Source organism: Ranitomeya variabilis, chromosome 7 (genome assembly GCF_051348905.1).
Source record: "Ranitomeya variabilis isolate aRanVar5 chromosome 7, aRanVar5.hap1, whole genome shotgun sequence".
NCBI lineage: Eukaryota > Metazoa > Chordata > Amphibia > Anura > Dendrobatidae > Ranitomeya > Ranitomeya variabilis.
The window spans coordinates 115,286,560-115,303,668 of record NC_135238.1 but is presented as its reverse complement, the minus strand read 5'-3'; the positions used below and the strand labels follow the sequence as shown (position 1 = coordinate 115,303,668).

Genomic DNA, 17,109 nt, shown 5'->3' with positions numbered 1-17,109 from the left:
GAAGGCTGGGGTGGAGTTTTATAGCAGGAAGACACAGTGCACATGAGACCAAAGACGCCATCTTGGAAAAGGGCAGTAATGCACAAAAGGTAAAAAATGTTCAGAGTCCTGACATTACTCGCTCCTTAGAAGCGGCCTCAGGACGATCCTGGACCTGGTTTCTCAGGGAATCTCTGATGGAAACGAGAAATCTTCTGTTGGGCATTGATGTTTTCCACAGGTTCCCAAGAGTCTTTCTCATTGGGATATCCCTGCCATCTTATCAGATATTGGAGCTGATTCCTCCGAATCCTGGAATCAATAATTTCCTCCACCACAAATTGTTCTTGTCCATCAATCAGCACAGGCTGCGGAAGTGGCACAACACATCCCTGGAAGGTATTAGGAGATACAGGCTTTAGTAAAGATACATGAAAACCTGGGTGTACCTTCATTGTCCTAGGCAGCTTCAGCCGGCAGGCCACAGAGCTCACAATACCGTTGATCTTGAAAGGGCCAATGAATTTCTGTCCAAGTTTTTGTGAAGGAACGTTTAACTTCAGATTCTTAGTTGCTAACCACACGGAATCTCCTACCGTGAACATGGGTGCAGGTTCACGGAATCTATTAGCTGATCTCTTACAACGTTCTTAAGCTGTGGTCAGGGATTCCTTCAGAACCTCCAGATTTTGTCTCATCGCAGTCAGCCTTTCCTCCACTGCCGGAACCGGAAAATTAATTGGAGACCTAGTTAAAATACATGGATGATAACCCAGATTGGCAAAGAAAGGTGTAAATTTAGTGGAGGCGCTCTGAGAATTATTATATGAAAATTCGGCTAACGGCAACAACTCCAACCAATCATCCTGGCGATGGCTGACATAGCATCTTAGATATTGTTCCAGCGTGTGGGTGGTACGCTCAGTCTGACCATTTGTCTGGGGATGGTAAGCAGAAGAGAGACAGACATTAATATTGAGTGCAGTGCAAAACCCCTTCCAGAATCTTGAAGTGAACTGCACTCCACAGTCAGAGATGATCTCATCCGGAACCCCATGCAACCGAAAGACATTCTGTATAACCAAGTTCACTGTATCTTTAGCTGAGGGGAGGCCGGGGCATGGAAAAAAAGGAGCAGCTTTAGTCAGGCGATCAACTACCACCATGATTGTATTCATGCCCCCCGATGTAGGCAGCTCCACAATAAAGTCCATTGATATAGACCCCCAAGGGCAGGACGGAACAGGTAATGGTTGTAGAAGACCCGTAGGTGCCACATGAGGAGTCTTGTAACGGGCACATACTTCGCAAGAGAGAACATAGTCCTTGGTATCCTTCAGGCAAGTTGGCCACCAGAAGAATCGGCTCAGGAACTTTTGTGTCTTCTGTACCCCCCTGTGACCAGCCAAGTTGGAGTCATGTACCAACTTGAGGATCTGCAGACGGACAACCTCAGGGACGTAGATACGTCGATCTCTGAACCACATGCCACCCTTAAAGACAAGATTAATATGCGCAGGTGGGTTGGCCAGAAATACATAACCTTCATAGGCCTCCTTGCACTCCTTCCACAAGTCCTGATCGTGAATAACTCCAATGAAATTGGCATCAGGTAGAATGGACTTGGCTGGGGCTCCAGGTAAATAATCCACAGCATGGATTCAGGATAAAGCATCAGCCTTCCCATTACGAGAACCTGGACGGTACGAGATAACAAAGATAATTGATTTAAAAATAAGTTCCAACGAGCCTGACGAGGAGAAAGATATCTAGCGGATCTAAGGAACTCTAGATTGCGATGGTCAGTTAGCACTGTGATCTGTTGTGCAGCTCCTTGCAGATGATGCCTCGATTCTTTGAAAGCCGCAATAATAGTCAGCAATTCCTTGTCTCCCACGTCGTAATTCTTCTCTGCTGAGGTTAGTCTACGGGAAAAGAAAGCACAAGGATGTAGCAGACACTTTGCGTCGAACAAGATAACTACGGGACACAGTTTTATAAGTGGTAAAGTCTATATTATCACACGGTGATTCAAACAGGTGCAAAGAGAAACTCAAGTCCTCAACACTTGGTGCAAATAATAAACGCAGTTTAGGAGTCTATAGGAAACTTCAGAGGAAAATGCAATCAAGCAGAATGTCTATGAAGCACAGTTATTCTTCACAGTTATCCTTGACACAAATAAATCCTTGTCTTAGTCCAGACACAGATAGATATGCTTATAAGGTGGTTCAAATCAAATCTTAGCTCAACCAGGGAGGCCTGGTTAATAGTCTCAGGTTATTGCAAATCAGCAACAGCTTACATGTCCAGCAAATGCAGATGGAAGTAAACACGAGCAGCAGATGAAGGAGGATTACTGGAAACTTGTGTATGCAGCAGGAACTCAGAGCAGAGTAGCAAGATCACCACACAGGTTCACAGGAGCAAGTGTATAGCCAGGGAGTAGTCAGAGGTCAGGAGCTGGATGCAAGGCAGAATACTCTAGCACAGACTGAAGGCTGGGGTGGAGTTTTATAGCAGGAAGACACAGTGCACATGAGACCAAAGATGCAATCTTGGAAAAGGGCAGTAATGCACAAAAGGTAAAAAATGTTCAGAGTCCTGACACCCTGTAGTATAAGGCAGCACCCCCATAGGCAGACCCTGTAGTATAAGGCAGCACCCCATAAGCAGACGCTGTAGTATAAGGCAGTTTCCCCACAGGTAGACCCTGTAGTATAAGGCAGCACCCCACAGGCAGCCCCTGTAGTATAAGACAGCACCCCAATAGGCAGACCCTGTAGTATAAGGCAGCACCCCACAGGCCGACCCTGTAGTATAAGACAGCAGCCTCATAGGCAGCACCTGTAGTATAAGGCAGCACCCCCATAGGCAGACCCTGTGGTATAAAGCAGCATCCCCATAGGCAAACCCTGTAGTATAAGGCAGAACCCCCACAGGTAGAACCAGTTGTATAAGGCAGCACCCCACAGGCAGACCCTGTAGTATAAGACAGCAACCCACAGGCAGACCGTGTAGTATAAGACAGCACCCCCATGAGCAGACCCTTTAGTATAAAGCAGCACCCCATAGGCAGAACCTGTAGTATAAGGCAGCATCCCCATAGGCAGACCCTGTTGTATAAGGCAGCACCCTACAGGCAATCCCTGTAGTATAAGGCAGAACCCCCCTAGGTAGAACCAGTAGTATGAGGCAGCACCCCACAGGCAGACCCTATAGTATAAAACAGCACCCCACAGGCAGACCCTGTAGTATAAGACAGCACCCCCATAGACAGACCCTGTAATATAATGCAGCACCCCATAGGCAGACTCTGTAGTATAAGGCAGCATCCCCATAGGCAGACCTTGCAGTATAATGCAGCACCCTACAGGGAGAACCTGTAGTATAAAATAGCATCCTCATAGGCAGCCCCTGTAATATAAGGCAGCACCCCATAGGCAGACCCTGTAGTGTAATGCAGCACCCCATAGGCAGACCCTGTAGTATAAGGCAGCATCCCTAATAGGCAGACCCTGTAGTATAAAGCAACATCCCACAGGCAGACCTTGTGGTATAACGCAGCACCCCCATAGGCAGACCCTGTAGTATAATGAGGTATGCCACTGGCAGACCCTGTAGTATAAGGCAGCACACATAGCAAGACCCTGTAGTGTAAGGCAGCACCCGTATAGGCAGACCCTGTAGTATAAGTCAGCAGCCCCATAGGCTGACCCTGTAGTATAAGGCACAATCCCAATAGGCAGACCCTGTAGTATAAGGCAGCACCCAAATAGGCAGACCCTGTAGTATAAGGCAGCACCCCCATAGGCAGACCCTGTAGTATAAGGCATCATCCTCATAGGCAGACCCTGTAGCAGCCATGCAAGCCTTTTATAGATGTAGCCTTCCGGGACCTTCCTAGTGGTCCAATCGGACCTGAGCTTGTGACCTCCCACCTCCAATGAGAGGTCGTCCCACGGGCATGCTCCGTAGATAAAAAGCAGTACTTAGTCCCTGGAACGTCTGCTTGCCGCTGATACTTGCTGGTTACAAAGGCTGAACCTGGGGCGGCAGCTGTAACCAGACGCACAGTATCAGCTTGAGCCAGATGCTGGGACCAACGTCTCTGCTGAGCAGACTCCACTGCAGCTGGGGAAGAATGGGAGACCGCAGAGGACATGGTTTGAGATTCCCTAACACGCTCCTTCCCTCATCAATGTGGTCAGCTGTATCGGCTAGATGCCAATACAGCTGACCTTGCGATGATGGGTGAGGGGTCCCACTGCTGGCACCGGGGCCACCTGCCTGCTCAGGGGCCAATAGCAGCCGGGCAGCATTGGCTGCGTGCGCCAATACGTTTACAGTAGCGTAGCTCTGGGTGGGCTCCCTCAGAGCTTGGGGCCCTGGGCGACCGCCCTGTCTGCCCCCCAGTAGCTATGCTACTGTGTACTTTATATCAGCAGATGCAAAGTGCTATTAAACAATGGATATTGTGACAAACCAATGTTTGAAAACACCAATTTTAGTGGAAAATTTGGAAACAGATATCTGAGAATAGTTAGGTTATGTTTTTTCAGGACACACTTAAAACTGTGGGCACTGGGAATTAACCAGATTGTCTGGAGTAGTGCATTCCAAAATGGTGCAGCTCAAATAAAGTTTTGGAGATGGGAGAGAAAGGTTTAGATTATGTAGGTTCTTTGTCTTAGATCATTACGATAGCAACCGGTAGGATGATAGTCAGAGATGAAGAAAGAGAAGCAGGATGGTGCAACAACTGACACAGTGTGAAGAAGGGAGAGAAGAAAAGGGTGAATTATGGAGATGATTTTGATGTGAAGGTGAAATGATTGAGCAAGTGGTTGGATATAGGGAGTAATGGAGACAGGTGACATGCTGCCAGAGAGTTATGGTAGTACCACAAATTTAATTATAAACTTTGGTAAGGAGGATTAGTTAAATGGAATGCTCATAAAAAGGAAAAACTAATACCATAAAAATGAACTTTATTAGATTACGTTAAAAATCAACAACAACCAAAAAATATCAGAAAAACAAAAACCAGGCAGCTATAAAAAAATGGCAACCTTGAAAAAACCTAATGCAATGGGTGGGCCTAATAGCCCTAGTATCCCCTACCAAGCCCTGCCTGTCAGCGGAGTTTGGCACCCTAATATACGCAAATGGCGCCCCCGCTCCACGGCGGCTGACCCTATTGACCCTAGAATTCCCTGCTCAAAAAACTGACCACTAAACAGGTAACAAACCACAAATAACACCAAATGGGCTACATTGGCCCACCTAGTCAAACCACCTGCTAAGCCTATTACTAGTCACTGAGCAGTCTGTAATGTCAGGGTAGGGTGTGGAAAGCCAAATTGCTACCTCACCCAATACACAAACTTATGCCAATAGTTTGGTCACAATATGATAATAAATCCAACAAACCACAAAAAATGCAATTCTTATATAAAACAGATTATATTTAATTTTAATGGCTAAAAGAAAATAGAAAAAGGTGGAAAACAAGGGAGTGGAAAAATTCCCTCCACAATCCCTATTTGCGGAGTCACTTCCTGGCTGCAGAGGTTGGCTCCCTTGATTTGTACGCAAAGTGGTGCTCCTGCTCACCGAAGGCTGCCCGTAGGCTGGCCGTAAACAAATCCCTACAGCTCTCCCTTTAATAGATACCAAAGTCACAATAGAACATAAAGATAATGAAAAAACAAGGGACAGGTGAACTCAAGGGGGTACTGTTATAATGGGCCCTAGTCCCACAAAAAAGCTAATTGGAGCTGCTCAGTGATAACTAGTGTTGAGCGATACCTTCCGATATCGGAAAGTATCGGTATCGGAAAGTATCGGCCGATACCGTCAAAGTATCGGATCTCGCCGATTCCGATACCCAATCCCAATGCAAGTCAATGGGACGAAAATATCGGAATTAAAATAAACCCTTTCTTTCCTTGTAGGTTCATTCTACATGAAGGAAAACAACTAAGAATAATGTAGGATGTATTGGGGGAGGTGGCGGAGACATTAAAGGCATAGAGGTTTAGCCCAATCAAATAGAATAGCAGGAATTTTAATTTTTTTTAAAGACGTTCGGAGTTACAAAAATATTGACTATGTTAAGATTTTTTTTATTTTGTCAGATATTGATGTTTCACTACTTCCACGCCCTTCACCCTCTTTTTTACTTCTCCCACACTTTCTTCTTCATCATCATCAGCATCTTTGACATCAACTTCTTCTTCACCTTATTCATCTTCTTCATCTTCTACCTATAATTTTTTTTTTTACAGTGTTCATATTCTTTTTATTTAACTATTCTTCTTCTTCATATTCAACTTCTTCATCATATTCTTATTTGTAACAGGCATTCCCGTAGTTGTTATCTATAAAAGTTTGAAGATTACACCTTCCGTTCTGCCTGTCATAAAAGAGTTACATTTGTCCGCGTTCAGTTTGGCCTGCAGCATCAGGCTTTATCCAGGGGCACCACGAGGAGGAACGGACTCACCCCCATACACTGCTTAGTCTTCTTCTGCTTATAATTTAGATAATATCTTTTGCTCTGATATTTAGTGTTATGCTTAATGTTCTTCTGCTCTTTGTTCTGCAGCCTCTTGTTCTTCCGCTTCTTGGTCTCCCATGTCTTCGTCGTCTCCAGGGTCGTCGTCTCCGGGGTCGTCGTCATCGGGGTGGTCTTCAGGGTCATCGTCTCCAGGGTCGTCGTCATCTCAGTGGTTGTCGTCTCTGGTGTCGTCGTCATCTTAGGGGTGGTCTTCCGGGTCGTCGTCTTTAGGGTCTTGAACTTGGAAATTTAGCACAAGGTACAAGAAGGCTGAGAAAATGCCGAGAAACAGCTGATGGACCTGGAACTCAGATGGCTACCCGAAGGTCCAAGAGCCAATGGAACTACCGAGGACCAGCTGACGTTACTGGAACCCGGTTACTAAGCAGGAGGTACCCGTGCCTGAAAGCACTACCAAGGACCACCTGACGTTGGTGGAACTCGGATACCCAGAGGGAGGCACCTAAGCAAAAGGCTCTGCCCGGAACTAGCTGACGGTACTGGAACCAGGATGGGGAGCAGAAGGTACAAGAGCAAAAGACACTGCCGAGAACCAACTGACGGTACTGGAACCCGGATGGGTAGCCGAAGGTCCAAGAGCCAATGGAACTACCGAGGACCAGCTGACGTTACTGGAACCCGGTTACAAAGCAGGAGGTACCCGTGCCTGAAAGCACTACCAAGGACCACCTGACGTTGGTGGAACTCGGATACCCAGAAGGAGGCACCTAAGCCAAAGGCTCTGCCCGGAACCAGCTGATGGTGCTGGAACCAGGATGGGGACCTATTCAAGCTTGTCTTCCTAGAGCCCCAACTAGCGGTGTTGGAGCAAAGGGTCAGCAGGGGGAGCAGAGTGTAGGCCGAAGCCTGCACTGGAGGCATTTGTAGGTCTGTTGTGTCTGCGTGGCTGTTGCAGGACACGTTGCCGGCTACACAGCAGGGGAACAGCTGGCGGTGCTGAACCCCACTGACACATTGGCGGGTGTTTTTCTCTGTGCAGCCAGAACTTCGGGGCACCAACTGGCGGTGTTAGAGCCCAGGCTCTGCAGGGGGAGCAGAGTGTAGGCCGAAGCCTAATTGAACCAATTTTAAAGGTAACCTTTAACTCCCCCTCAGGTGTTACAAACTAGAAGAGCCACGCCTTATGAAGCAGTAGTGCTGCACAAGTCAAAGGTTGCTCTTTTAATTTTGTTCCTTGCACAAGCTGAATGAAACACGTACAACATTTTGGCCCTTATACAGTCAATCTGTCTTGGAGGCGGGAGTTCCCTTCGTAATGAGACGCAGCACAGCTGGCAAAAATACCACCTTGGTGCTTGGCGCAGCCTCCTGAGCATCGCATTTTGCTGTACAGGAGTCTGCGTTGTTGCGTTATCCCTTGGCCATGCGCTGCCCGTCTTCTGACATCATTTCACGTCGGCTGGTGCGGTTCGCGATGCCCATGAATCCCAGCCCCGCAGTGTCTTTACAGTGTTTCACACTGCGGGGCTGGGATTCATGGCCTGGCGCAGTACATATGTTCGCCTCTCGCTCGTGTCCTTACACCTGCTACAGACTGTGCGGCGTCAGCTGATCCCTTATCGCATGCCACGGCCATGAAGCCGCACAGTCTGAAGAAGGCGGAAGGAGCTGAGTGACAGCCTGGCGAAGATATGCACTGCTCATGCCCGTCAATCACACCCTCGCAGTCAAAATAAATAAGACACCAAGGGGCGTTGTGTTGGGCAGGGCAGCCGCAGAGGCGCAGCCAGCCAAACAATGATGTCAGAAGAAGGGCTGTGCTACGAAGGGGGTTGTTGCGTGTCATTACAAAGGAAAGTCACACCTCAGGGACGTTTCAATGGTCTCAGGGGACACATTGTAGACGTGTTCTGTTCCACGTGTGCAAGGAGAATAAGTTTATGAGCCACCTTGCACACATGCAGCATTACTGCTGTACGAGGTGGCTGTAAAACATACAAACACCTGGGGGAGGGGCGACAGGTTCCATTCAATTTCAGTTCTTGTGTCTGCGTGGCTTTTGCAGGACACGATGCCGGCTACACAGCAGGGGAACAGCTGGCGGTGCTGAACCCCACTGACACATTGGCTGGTGTTTTTCTCTGTGCAGCTAGCAGTACCGGGCACCAACTGGCGGTGTTAGAGCCCAGGGTCAGCAGGAGGAGAGGTAGCAGAGTGTAGGCCGAAGCCTGCACTGGCGGCAGCTTTGTGTCTGCGTGGCTGTTGCAGGACACGTTGCCGGTTACACAGCAGGGGAACAGCTGGCGGTGCTGAACCCCACTGACACATTGGCTGGTGTTCTGCTCTGTGCAGCTAGCACTTCCGGGCGCCAACTGGCAGTGTTAGTGCCCAGGGTCAGTAGGAAGAGCAGAGTGTAGGCCGAAGCCTGTACTGGAGCAAGTTGAAAGGGAACCTTAACCCCCCCCCCAAGGTGTTTGTAGCTGAGGGAGCCATCTTGTACAGCACTAATGCTGAAAAGGGTAAACTTAGCTCTTTTAATTATGGTCCTTGCAAACGCTGAACTTGACACTTATGAAATGTGTCCCCTCACACCGTTAAACCGTCCGGTAGGTGGAACTTTCATTTGTCATGTGACGCAGCACAGCCGTCATTCTTACCCCCTTGGCGCCGTGCGCCGCCTCCTCAGCGTTGTTTGAATCTGTCCCGGAGCTTGCGCTGTTATGTTAGCCCTTGGCCAGGCACACTTAGCGCTGCCCGTCTTCTGACATTATTTGGTGTCAGGCTGGCTGCACCTGTGCGGCCGCGCTGGACGAGATCCCGCCTCGTAGTGTCTTCTGATTTAATCCCACTGCGGGCCTGTGATCCATGGACATGCGCAGTGCATATCCTCGCCTCTCACTCCCCTCCCTATGGCTTCTTCAGACTGTGCGGCATCACGGCCGTGGCATGCTATTAGGGATCAGCTGACGGCGCACGGTCTGAATAAGGCGTAGGGAGATGAGTGAGAGGCGGAGGTTAAGATATGCACTGCGCATGTCCATGGATCACAGGCCCGCAGTGGGATTAAATCAGAAGACACTACGAGGCGGGATCTCGTCCAGCGCGGCCGCACAGGCGCAGCCAGCCTGACACCAAATAATGTCAGAAGATGGGCAGCGCTAAGTGTGCCTGGCCAAGGGATAACATAACAGCGCAGGCTCCGGGACGGAATTAAACAACGCTGAGGAGCCGGGGCACGGCGCCAAGGGGGTAGGAATGACGGCTGTGCTGCGTCACATGACAAATGAAAGTTCCACCTACCGGACGGTTTAACGGTGTGAGGGGACACATTTCATAAGTGTTAGGTTCAGCATGTGCAAGGAGCACCACGAAAAGAGGCACTTTTTCCTTTTGCATCATTACTGCTGCACGAGGTGGCTCTTTCAGTAACAAACGCCTGGGGGGTACAGGTTCCCTTTTGACTTTCTCCAATCAGGCTTCGGCCTACACTGTGTTCCTCTGCTCCTCCTGCTGTCCCTGGGCTCCAACACCGCTAGATGTTGTCTGGAAGTGCTGTCCGCACAGTCAACAGTCACTCCTCTGTTATTGGGGTTCAGTAACGTCAGCTGTTCCCCAGCTGTGTGTGTGGCAATCCCTCCTCTCTCCTCCACCTCCTCCTCCTCTTTCTTTCCCTGGGCTCCAACACCGCTAGTTGTTGTCCGGAAGTGCTGTCCACACAGTCAACAGTCGCTCCTCTGTTATTGGGGTTCAGTAATGTCAGCTGTTCCCCAGCTGTGTGTGGCAATCCCTCCTCTCTCCTCCACCTCCTCCTCTTCCTTCAGTCCCTGGGCTCCAACACCGCTAGTTGTTGTCTGGAAGTGCTGTCCGCACAGTCAACAGTCGCTCCTCTGTTATTGGGGTTCAGTAACGTCAGCTGTTCCCCAGCTGTGTGTGTGGCAATCCCTCCTCTCTCCTCCACCTCCTCCTCCTCCTTCTGTCCCTGGGCTCCAAAACCACTATTTGTTGTAGCACACTTAGTGCTGCCCATCTTCTGACATCATTTGGTGTCAGTCTGGCTGCGCCTGTGCGTCCGCGCTGGCCGAGATCCCGCCTCGCAGTGTAGTCTAATGTAATCCCACCGCGGGCCTGGGATCCGTGGCCATGCGCAGTGCATATCCTCGCCTCTCACTCCCCTCCCTCCGGCTTCTTCAGACTGTGCGGTGTCACGGCCGTGGCATGCTATTAGGGATCAGCTGACGGCGCACAGTCTGAAGAAGGCGAAGGGAGATGAGTGAGAGGCGGAGGTGAAGATATGCACTGCGCATGCCCATGGATCCCAGGCCCGCAGTGTGATTAAATCAAAAGACACTGCGAGGCGGGATCTCGGCCAGCGCGGACGCACAGGCGCAGTCAGGTTGACACCAAATGATGTCAGAAGAGGGGCAGCGCTAAGTGTGCCTGGCCAAGGGATAACATAACAGTGCAGGCTCCGGGACGGAATTAAACAACGCTGAGGCGGGGCACGGCGCCAAGGGGGTAGGAATGACAGCTGTGCTGCGTCACATTACGAAGGAAAGTCCCACCTACGGGACAGTTTTACGGTATCAGTGGACACATTTTATAAGTGTTAAGTTCTGCGTGTGCAAGGAGCTAAACAAAAATAGCTACCTTTTCCTTGTGCAGCATTACTGCTGCACAAGGTGGCTCTTTCAGTAACAAACGCCTGGGGGGGGGACAGGTTCCCTTACATTTCAGTTGTTGTGTCAGCGTGGCGGTCGCAGGACACATTGCTGGCTACACAGCTGGGGATCAGCTGACGTTACTGACACCCAATAACACTGGGTCGTATGTTTTGACTGTGCAGACGGCACTTCTGAGCCTCAACTGGCGGTGTTGGAGCCCAGGAATTAAAGTTCAGGTGGTAGAAAGATGAACACAACAGGAGACCTGGATACTGTAGACAGTCACCTAATTATTTAATCAGGAAGAGGAGTGGCAAATTCCTGCGAGATCCAGGCCTGGTTCATTTTCAGGAAAGTAAGCCGGTCAACGTTATCGGAGGATAGTCGCATGCGACGGTCAGTTAGTACACCACCTGCAGCACTAAAGACGCGTTCCGATTATACACTAGCCGCAGGGCAAGCCAGCACCTCCAATGCATACTGGCTTAGCTCTGGCCATGTATCCAGCTTTGAGACACAAAACTTGAAAGGGGAAGAGCCGTCTGGGAGTACAGCAAGAGGGCAAGACATGTAGTCTGTCACCATCTGACGGAACCGTTGCCTCCTGCTGACTGGAGCCGTCTGTGATGGTGTAGACCGTTGTGGCGGGCACACAAAACTGTGCCACAGTTGGGCCATACTGCTCTTGCCTTGGGCAGAGGCACTGCTTCTGCTCCCTCTTTGTGCAGAGCCTCCTCCACTGCCTGGACGCACTTAGCTGCTTTGTAATGCACTAGCAGAACTTCTCTCAGTTGGACTGGAGAAGATGATGGAATTCACCAGTGTGTCTTGGTACTCCCGCATTTTTCGCTCCCGGTTCAACGGTGTGATGAGGCTTTCTACATTGTCCCGGTAGCAAGGATCGAGGAGGGTGAACACCCAATAATCAGACATGTTGAGAATGTGGGCGATGCGGCGGTCCTTTCTCAGGCACTGCAGCATGTAATCCACCATGTGCTGCAGACTGCCAACTGGCCAAGAAACGCTGTCCCCTGCTTGAGGCGTGATCTCTGTCCGCTCGTCATCACCCCACCCTCGCTGTACACACTGACTACTGGACAATTGTGTAACTCCCTCCTCTGGACGGATGTCTTCCTCCTCCATTGACTCCTCCTCATCCTCCTCACAAAGTGTCCCCTGCCTACGCGTTTGTGAGGAACCACGTGGCGCTGACTGTCCAGAAGATGATGGAAATGGTGAATCCTCATCCTCCACCTCTTCCACAACATCATCCCTTAGCGCTTGCAGTGATTTTTCAAGCAGGCAGATAAGGGGTACAGTCATGCTGACTAGTGCATCATCTGCACTCGCCATCTGCGTGGAATAATCGAAGGGATGCAAAACCTGGCAGACGTCCTTCATAGTGGCCCACTCTGTGGTTGTGAAGTCTGAACGGCGCGGAGTGCGACTTCTTTGCGCCTGATGCAGCTGGTACTCCATTACAGCTTGCTGCTGCTCACACAACCGCTCCAACATATGTAACGTGGAATTCCACCTGGTAGGTAGGTCACATATGATGCGATGTTCCGGAAGGCGGAATCGGCGCTGCAGAGCCGCAATGCGCGATTTTGCCGTGCTGGAACGCTGCAAGTGAGCACACTCTAGGCGGACCTTGTGCAGCAGTGCATCAAGATCCGGATAGTCCCTCAAAAAACTCTGCATGACCAAATTGAGCACATGTGCCAGACATGGGATGTGAGTGAGGTTGCCGAGGCCCAGAGCTGCCACCAGATTTCGGCCATTATCACACACTACCATGCCTGGCTGGAGATTCGCTGCCACAAACCACACATCGCTCTCCTGCTTGATGGCATTCCAGAGCTCCTCCGCTTTGTGGCTTCGATTCCCCAAAGAAATTAATTTCAAGACGGCCTGTTGACGTTTGGCCACGGCTGTGCTCATGTCGGTCGTAACAGGTAAACGTTCATCACGGGTCCATGTGGAGGTGGACTGTGACGGCTCCTGCAGCGACGATTCTGAGGAACTTGTGTAAGAGGAGGAGTCAATGCGTGCAGACTGGATTCCTGCAATCCTTGGAGTGGGCAGGACACGTCCTGCGCCACTCGCACGATCTGTACCCGGCTCAACAACATTAACCCAATGGGCAGTGAGGGAAAGGTATCGCCCCTGTCCATGTTGACTGGTCCACGCATCGGTGGTGAGGTGGACCTTGCTACTGACGGCGTTCAGTAGCGCGTGTTTTATGTGTCCCTCCACATGCTTGTGCAGGGCAGGGACGGCTTGCCTGCTGAAATAAAAGCGGCTGGGCACATTGTACTGTGGGACTGCCAATGACATCAAGTCACGGAAGCTGTCAGTCTCCACCAGCCTGAATGACAGCATTTCCAGTGACTGAAGTTTGGCAATGCCTGCAGTCAGAGCCTGTGCTCGTGGGTGGTTTGATGAGAAAGGCCGCCTTTTCTCCCATGCCTGTACTACCGATGGCTGTAGACTGGGCTGGGAGTGTGAGCATATCTGGGAACGTGGTGCTGCGGGTGGAATTACAGTGGGTCTCTGGACAGCAGGGCCAGAGGTTCTTCCATGGCGATCCTGGGAGGAAGCCGAACCAGCTGCGTGTGAGCTGGAGGAAGAGGCAACACGAGCTGAAGAGGTGGTAGCTGCCGCTGTTGGTTGGCCTAGCTCTTCAGTGTGTTTCTGTAACTCCGCCGCGTGCCTGTTCCGCACATGTTTCCACATGTTGGAGGTATTGAGGTTGCTGACATTTCTCCCTCTTTTGACTTTGTGATGACACACCTTGCGTTTGACATAGCAAATGTCATCTGCAACTGTGTCAAAAAAGGACCAGGCACTGCAAGTCTTGGGAGCGCCCTTTTTGGCTTTTGGAAGAGACACGCTCCTAACGAGTGCCAAAGTGGAGGCTACAGGATCCGCAGTCTTCCCCCTCCCTCTCCCTCTTTGGCCCATTCGGGGAATCTCTTCCTCAGAGCTGCTCCCACCACCTTCCTGTCCCTCACGCCACGATGGGTCAAGGACCTCATCATCTACACTACCCTCTGCCACCAACTGCTCCTCCTGGGTAGTCTCAGCAGCAGAGCACGCACCAGAAAGTGGCACCTGAGTGTCATCAGCGGATGCGTTCTGCGGTGTGGTGACCGGAGGCACTGGCCCACCCGCCTCTTCAGACTCAGAGAGAAAAAGCTGTTGGGCATCACTGCACACTGCCTCTTCTTCCATTTCTCCAATGCTGCTTGGCTGGCCCCCTGTTTCCAAGCCAAGAGATTCAGAGAACAGAAGTAGAGACGGCTCCTGTCCTGGGCTCTCTGTCTGCCTGGGCAATTTGGCAGGTGGTGAAGAGACAGATGGGTGCTCTCCAGTTCTCTGTGTCTGAGAGGATGTGGCACTAATTGAAGTCGATGCGTTAGCTGCCATCCATCCTACAACGGCTTCAATTTGGTCTTCACGCAGCAGCGGTGTACGGCGCTCTCCGACAAAGCTGCGCATGAAGGACTGTTCCCTGCTGAAACTGGGTGATGATGAGTCACCGGTGCCCGCAGCAGGCACAGAATCCCCACGTCCTCTCCCTGCTCCGCGCCCACGCCCACGTGCCTTACTCCCTGCCTTCTTCATCTTGGTTGACTGATAAAGATAAGCAGAAAAGTACTAACGGCTTTGTGTGCTTATTCCTGAACAGCTCCTAACAGGTAAAAGAAACAATGATTTTCTAAAGTGTGGACTAGACTTTAATGTCAGCTAATGTGGCCTACACAACTGTAAAGTGGTGTGTTTGGTGAACTTTATTATTTATTTATTTTTTAGGGGCTGAACTGACAACAGGGCGAGCTGCAGTCACACGGAGACCGTGCAGACAGCCGTAAACGGCACTGCAAGGCCCCAAAAACCTCCTCTACGTTATCCTATGTAGTGTTTTTCCACAATTTAGCTGGATACGGGTGGAAAGACACTAATAGGAATTTTTTGAAAAAATGTGCAGCAGCCTGCACTACTTAGAAAAAAGGAAATTGGATTTCACGGTATGACGCAGTGATTTACCCTGAGCTGGATACAACCGGCTATAGCTGCACACACACTACAGGGCGGGCTGCAGTCACACGGAGACCGTGCAGACAGCCGTAAACGGCGCTGCAAGGCCCCAAAAACCTCCTCTACGTTGTCCTATGTAGTGTTTTTCCACAATTTAGCTGGATACGGGTGGAAAGACACTAATAGGAATTTTTTGAAAAAATGTGCAGCAGCCTGCACTACTTAGAAAAAAGGAAATTGGATTTCACGGTATGACGCAGTGATTTACCCTGAGCTGGATACAACCGGCTATGGCTGCACACACACTACAGGGCGGGCTGCAGTCACACGGAGACCGTGCAGACAGCCGTAAACGGCGCTGTAAGGCCCCAAAAACCTCCTCTACGTTATCCTATGTAGTGTTTTTCCACAATTTAGCTGGATACGGGTGGAAAGACACTAATAGGAATTTTTTGAAAAAATGTGCAGCAGCCTGCACTACTTAGAAAAAAGGAAATTGGATTTCACGGTATGACGCAGTGATTTACCCTGAGCTGGATACAACCGGCTATGGCTGCACACAGACTACAGGGTGAGCTGCAGTCACACGGAGACCGTGCAGACAGCCGTAAACGGTGCTGCAAGGCCCCAAAAACCTTCTCTACGTTATCCTATGTAGTGTTTTTCCACAATTTAGCTGGATACGGGTGGAAAGACACTAATAGGAATTTTTTGAAAAAACGTGCAGCAGCCTGCACTACTTAGAAAAAAGGAAATTGGATTTTACGGTATGACGCAGTGATTTACCCTGAGCTGGATACAACCGGCTATGGCTGCACACAGACTACAGGGCGAGCTGCAGTCACACGGAGACCGTGCAGACAGCCGTAAACGGCGCTGCAAGGCCCAAAAACACTCCTCTACGTTATCCTATGTAGTGTTTTTCCACAATTTAGCTGGATACGGGTGGAAAGACACTAATAGGAATTATTAGAAAAAATGTGCAGCAGCCTGCACTACTTGAAAAAGAAAAAAAAAAATAGAACAGTATGAGGCAGTGAAACACCCTCCCTGAACTGAATACAACCAGCTATGGCCTATGGCTGCACACAGACTAGAGAGTGGGCTGCACACACACACACACACACACACAGAGACCTTGCAGATCGCTGTGAAAACAGCGCTGCAAGGCAAAAGCAAGGTGATTAGTAGGTGAACACAGCGGTTGCTAAATTAGCCTTGGAAAAGAACAATAAAGCAAATCGCTATCTCAACTAGCCCTCAGTCAGCAAACAGCATCCTGTCACTAACTGAATTCACAGCAGAGTGAGCGCAAAATGGCGCCAGCGACTTTTAAACTGCAGCATGACATCATTTCAGCAGCCAATCACAGCCTTGCCAGTAGTTTCATGCCCACCATGCTGAACAGGATGTGCCCACACTCAGAATCATTCCTCATTGGCTGAATTCGTGCAGTTTGAATCCTGGGAACTTCCGATTCCGGTATCCGATACGCGGCAAGTATCGGATCTCGGTATCGGAATTCCGATACCGCAAGTATCGGCCGATACCCGATACTTGCAGTATCGGAATGCTCAACACTAGTGATAACCCCTTTATTCAAATCAATCCATCAGACCATTATAATGAAAATGTTGTGGTAAAAAATCATGGTACAGATATAACGGTGCATACTATAATGCAGCTGCCCACACAGGAACTTAGTGATGTATGGACCCATAAGAACTTATGTCTGCTAGTCCACCCACAACTCCAATCATTAAATGTACATAGCTGCCGCAGCCAGTATGGCATTTAAATCAATATCCAGTTACATAAATTGCACTTTGCCCATAAAATAGATCTATCTTAAGGTTATAAAAAATTTATTTTAGTCTCAGACTAGATGGTAACACTTGAAGATAA

General features: G+C 49.8%; 1 protein-coding gene across 10 annotated transcripts in view; it reads left to right on the top strand.

Annotated features, from left to right (window-relative positions):
* GULP1 (GULP PTB domain containing engulfment adaptor 1) overlaps positions 1 to 17,109 on the top strand; it is a 1,809,167-nt gene that overhangs the window by 1,633,441 nt on the left and 158,617 nt on the right. The window lies entirely within an intron of this gene.